Source organism: Phalaenopsis equestris, unplaced genomic scaffold, assembly GCF_001263595.1.
Source record: "Phalaenopsis equestris unplaced genomic scaffold, ASM126359v1 Scaffold000304, whole genome shotgun sequence".
Lineage (NCBI taxonomy): Eukaryota > Viridiplantae > Streptophyta > Magnoliopsida > Asparagales > Orchidaceae > Phalaenopsis > Phalaenopsis equestris.
The window spans coordinates 81,949-87,276 of record NW_018164746.1 but is presented as its reverse complement, the minus strand read 5'-3'; the positions used below and the strand labels follow the sequence as shown (position 1 = coordinate 87,276).

Here is a 5,328-nt window from a genome sequence, read left to right as displayed (position 1 = left end):
TATATATATATATATATATTTCTTAACCTTTTACAGCAAATATAAGAAATTCTGCTCAACCTAATGTGGGTTGTTACTAGACTTGATACTACACTTCTCATACACTTCACTTGATCACCCTGTAGTAGATTAGAAAAGATCACAATGAACCAGTATATTTTAAAAGTCTACCTATATTTTCAGCATAAGACTTTGGTTTTGCTTGTCCCTTAAGAAAATTATTTTGGAGTGGACAGAGCTATATAATTTTAAATTAAATTTATTTTGTGAGCTCTTCTATTGCCACTCTTTTCGTAAACTCATTTTTTTTGTGGAATGTTGAGCAAAAAACCAACAATCACATATGGCTTTAAACTTATGCCCCTTTTGAAGGAAAATGAAATCCCTAAATGGCAGGCCAATCCAGACTTTAGAAAAATTATCCACGATAGTAGATACAAGATGATCAATTCAAGATCAATTAGATCATACAATAAATGTATTTTAGCATACTCAATGATTTACAAACAACACGTTTATTGAGGCAAAGAAATTAGCTAGATAATTTCCATCATGAAAAATATAGGACAAGTAACGATCCTCCCAAACCTGAAAGGACGATAAGTTATATTGCATGCACCATTCAAGTAAGAACTTAAACTATTTTGGTAATGGTAAGTTTTAAAAAGGTCCATAGACCATCTTCATACTAGGTATTGTTTATTATAATAGATACAAGCTATCCAATTGGTCTAAACGGTTAGAACATGATATTATTAGTCCAGCAATCGAGCGAACATGTAAACCTCACACCCTAGCAGGCACATCAAAAGCACAACAAGAGAAATTGATGCCGCAGATACGAGAAACAATAAATGACCGTTCTAATCTTGAACAAAGATTCTAATTTCAACAAAATGGGATTCAAACTGGACATGAAAGACAAAACTATTAGAGAATCATAAAATTAATCACTAGAGGAATATTAGGTTGTAGGAGGCAGATCATTAGGCGCTACACAAACCCATCCATACTAGCACAATTACTGTAAAGTATAAGAGGACTTTGACTTATGAATGCATTTTATCTAACTCAACTTACCGAGCTTATCATGCAAAACAAAGTTAGCAAAAAGTTTTAAAACAAACAAAAACTCAAAAGCATATACAAACCATTGCTGTTAGACAGCAAAAACTCCTGCTAAGCAAACCATTGAAATTCAGAGATCAAAAACTTTCATTATAAAGTAATTAAAAAAAATAATGAAAACGCAACACAACATTATCAGTTTAAGTAACAGAGTTTAACAGACACTAACCTTAGTTTTCAGGCACCGGGCAACAATACATCTGTACTTAAGGAATTATTTGCTATTTGCGTTGTCAGGTTCTACGCAAAATATTCAGTGCATCTCATGTTGGAATTCTTCCTGCATCTTGATTATATAAAACATTAACTCTACCTTATAATTTTGTGACTTAAAATGGGCAAAACAGCTTCATTAACTTGAAACAATCAAAAAATGAATTTCACTTTCTAACAATTAGATATGAATTCCACTCCCAAAAAAATCAACAGAAATACACAAACAATGGAAAGAAACTTTTACAGTTCTAATGACCAATTAAAGTATGTAAAAAGAACCAGTGTCTAAAAGTAAAATTGAACTGAATCAAGGACAACACCTGTGAGAAATAAAACAACTCAAGGACTTACAAAAGTTCTGTATTTTTTGTATTCATTTTCAACACTGCAAGCAAACACTAGTCACCACCACTGATGAACCAAAACCCCACTCTCTCGGAGAGAAGAGAACAGGTGGATGCACTGTCCATAAGTGTTCTGATACTTAGGAGACCTTTCCCCAGGGCAGCACCTCTGCCACCTATTATAGTGGCACTCTAGGAAGAGTTCATCAATCAAACAGATTGCACCAGTCTCAAAAAGCCTAGGCACCAGATCAAATTCTGTCCCCTCCACATCCATCTTCAGAACTACAAAATCCTTCTCTGTCACTGTGCTCTTCAGCCACTCAGCAAAATCAAAACCTTGAATCATATGCAAGTGGCCAGAGGAGAGGTCATTTGAAGAAACTCCAGCAGCTCGGATTCTGCCCATTCCACTTCCTTTCTCATCACTCTTTGGGTCCTGATCATGGTTTACCTCAAAAGAAATGGACTCATTTCGAACCCAAGCTGCAAATGGTAGCAACTTAATCCCTTTCTTGGATGCATACTCATTCCATGGAAAGCTCTATCAGCCTCAATTGCATAAATCTCGAAGGTCTTGTTTTGCTTAGGGTACTGCTTCTTGAACCAACTACCAATGCTGGAAACAGAGCTGCGGGCACCAACATCTATGTAAACATCTCTCTGTTTGAAGCTCATATCCACCATTGATGGCAGGTACTTGATGTTCTTGATGTTCTTCTTCAAGGTTATCCATGGCTTCTGGGGCTCCTCTTCTATCAGAGGTTCGGCGGAACGCAGCAATTGCAGTTTATGCTCGGGAATAGAGCATTTATTGAGCAAATTTCCACCAATTAAAGGATCAACATCATCATTGGTTTGCATCGCTTTATCCTTAATAATTTGAATAACTTCTTCTTTCTGAAAAACAATCTCCCGGAGTGATTTTGAGGAATCCGGACCATTGATCTCCCTGGACCTAACCTTCTTGCAGCAAGAAAAAAGAGCTTCCAGGGAATGAAGGCTGTATAAGTCACCGCCAGACAAAGTGAGAAGTACAAGAAACCCTTTGGGTTTCAGCACCCGTGCTATTTCACCGGCGAGATCCGCCGGACGGCGGAGCGGATCTGATCAATTATACGGCCAACAAAGACGAAATCAAACGAATTGTCTCTCCGAATGGCTGGTGGAGTATGTCGCCTGCGACGACCAGCGGCGGAGAATTCTTTTTGGAAATCCCAACAGCATCAGCGACACCAATCTCCTTCAAAGCAAGCACCTCGTGACCCGATATGGCCTCCACGCAGAGAGATTTGGACGTTGGGGATAGGAAACCCTCAACGATAAGATCCTGGAAAACGGAAGAGTAGAATTCCACTGCTTTGCGCCAATTTTTGCTCGTCCATAGGTGGCGGAGCTCAGGGCTGATCGCTGATCCGTCGGAGACACGAACGAACGCAGCCCCTCCCGATACACCACCGGGGAGGCTATAGAATTCCGCAGAGGTGGAGGAGAAGCAGAAGTCGCCCGACGCGCAGGAACCGCCGCGACTTGTTACCACATAGACGAAGCGAAAAAGGAGTACGAAGACGCCCAATAGCAATAGGCGAGAAATGAAGCCCGGCGCGAAACTTGGTTTCGCCGCCGGCTCCATGGAATCAGCAGGACCGAATACCTGAATCCTAACAATTCGGATCTCTATTTACCAAAGAATCAATCAAACTTTCTAAACAGGAAAGAATTTTGACGAGAATCTTCAAAAAAAACAAAAAAAAGGGGAGAAAAGAATGAGAAGAAACAGGCTATGAAAACCCTAGCGGGAGCAGAAGCGGGCGGAGGTGTGGTTGGCTCCGAGGAGAAGACGTGCGGAGGGAGAGGATGAGAAATTTAGGGGGTTGAGATGTACAAAACGGTAATCCATCCGGAATCTTTCGTTCCCGCCTCGATCGCAGGCGGACCGATATTTTTAACCGCTACTTTCTCGCATTAGATCCTACTTTCCTAACTCCGGCGGGCCGTAAAGCCGTTGAAAGAGGCGATAAGTATGAGAGTGCCGGAGACCAGCCTTCCACGCCTAATAATTTATCGCTTCTTTATAAGGGATTGGCAGGGATTCGCCTCCCGTTGATTTCGACTTTAATAAACAAAATTTGGCAACCTGCATGGTGACCCAGGGCCCACGAATTACATTAGACTCCGCGTACGCGTTGGGGACAACGCTGTGCAGCTTTATATTTTGTATTATTATTTTTTTTTTTTTAACATTAGATGATTTCTGAGATTATTTCTACATTAATTCACAATATCAAATATATATATATATATATATATATATATATATATATATATATATATAAACAAATGAGAGGAGAATGGGCTTTTTAACATATTGTCTTATCTCATGATTATCCTCCTAATTATAGAATAATTTGTTTATATATGACAACTCAATTACTTATTGCACATGAATTTCTTCATCTAAACGTGGTGTGATGGTAACATTTTTTTATAAATTTTTTTATTCTTTATGCTTAACTTTTTGATAATACTTTTGTCGTTTAAGTAAGGCATAGAGCTTGTTGATTGTATTGGATAGTTGATCTTGTTGACAATTCCACAAATTTGGCTATGAAGTGAATTAGGCTTCTTTGGTGAGTTGTTCGGTTGCTTCAATCTAAACTGACACATATAATGATTATTTTCAATAAGTTATTGCTCAGCCAAGCAATGTACCGGATCCCTCACTGGCCGCTCCTTCGTCTCTGACAGCCAGTTTTAACAATTTTGTTCACAAATCGCTCGCGACTCCCTCCTGCTCATAAATTGCTCGCATCATCTATGGTGGATATATGATCGTTTTCTCCTTAGACGTTTGGTTTTTTGTGCATCCCTTCTTCGAGGGCTTCCCCTGCTTTTAACAAGGTGGGGCATTTCCTCCTACGTAGATAGCATCCTCCCTTTTGAGAGATTTCGGTCAGTCGACGACACCTTCTCCACAGACCTCTCGCTCCTTTCGTGAAGTTGTTGTAGGTAAGTTTTCTAACCCTCTGTCTCTCTCCCTTCAGGCTTTGTCCCTCCATGGTCAGCCAAATCTTTTGATGGCTGATGTTACTGTTGATACTCTGGCTTCTCTCTTTCCTTTCACACTTATTTGCAAGTTCTCCTTTAGGAGACCAACCTTGGAGCATATCCGTAAGCTTCTATTAGTTTTAAAATTAGTTGGAAATTTCTCTGTTAGTTTTTCGGATCACCGGCATGTATCTATTAAGTTGGAAAATGACATGGGTTATAGTAGGAATTTTGTTCGTCGTACATACCATATTTCGAACTATAAAACGACGTTATTTAAGTGGATTCCTTATTTTGACATTAATGAGGAATCCCTTATTGTTCATGTTTGGTTTTCTTTTTCTCACCTTCGGCTTCATTTGGTTGACCATATTGCTCTACATGTTGCTACCTCTTTGATGGGTTGTCCATTGCACACAAATCAGGCTATGACCTCGCTATTGAGGTCTTTTATAGCTAGGGTTCTTGTGGAGGTTGGTATTTCTAAGAAATTGGTGGATGGAATTTGGTTGGCTCAAATAAAAATGGTTATTTTCCAAAAATATTTTATGAAAACATTCCTTTGTTTTGCAATCATTGAAAGTTATATGGG

General features: G+C 39.1%; 1 pseudogene; it reads right to left on the bottom strand.

Moving 5' to 3' along the window:
* Nucleotides 1–3,789, bottom strand: part of LOC110025582 — an 8,301-nt pseudogene extending 4,512 nt beyond the window's left edge.
* Between the last annotated feature and the right edge of the window lie 1,539 nt (nt 3,790–5,328).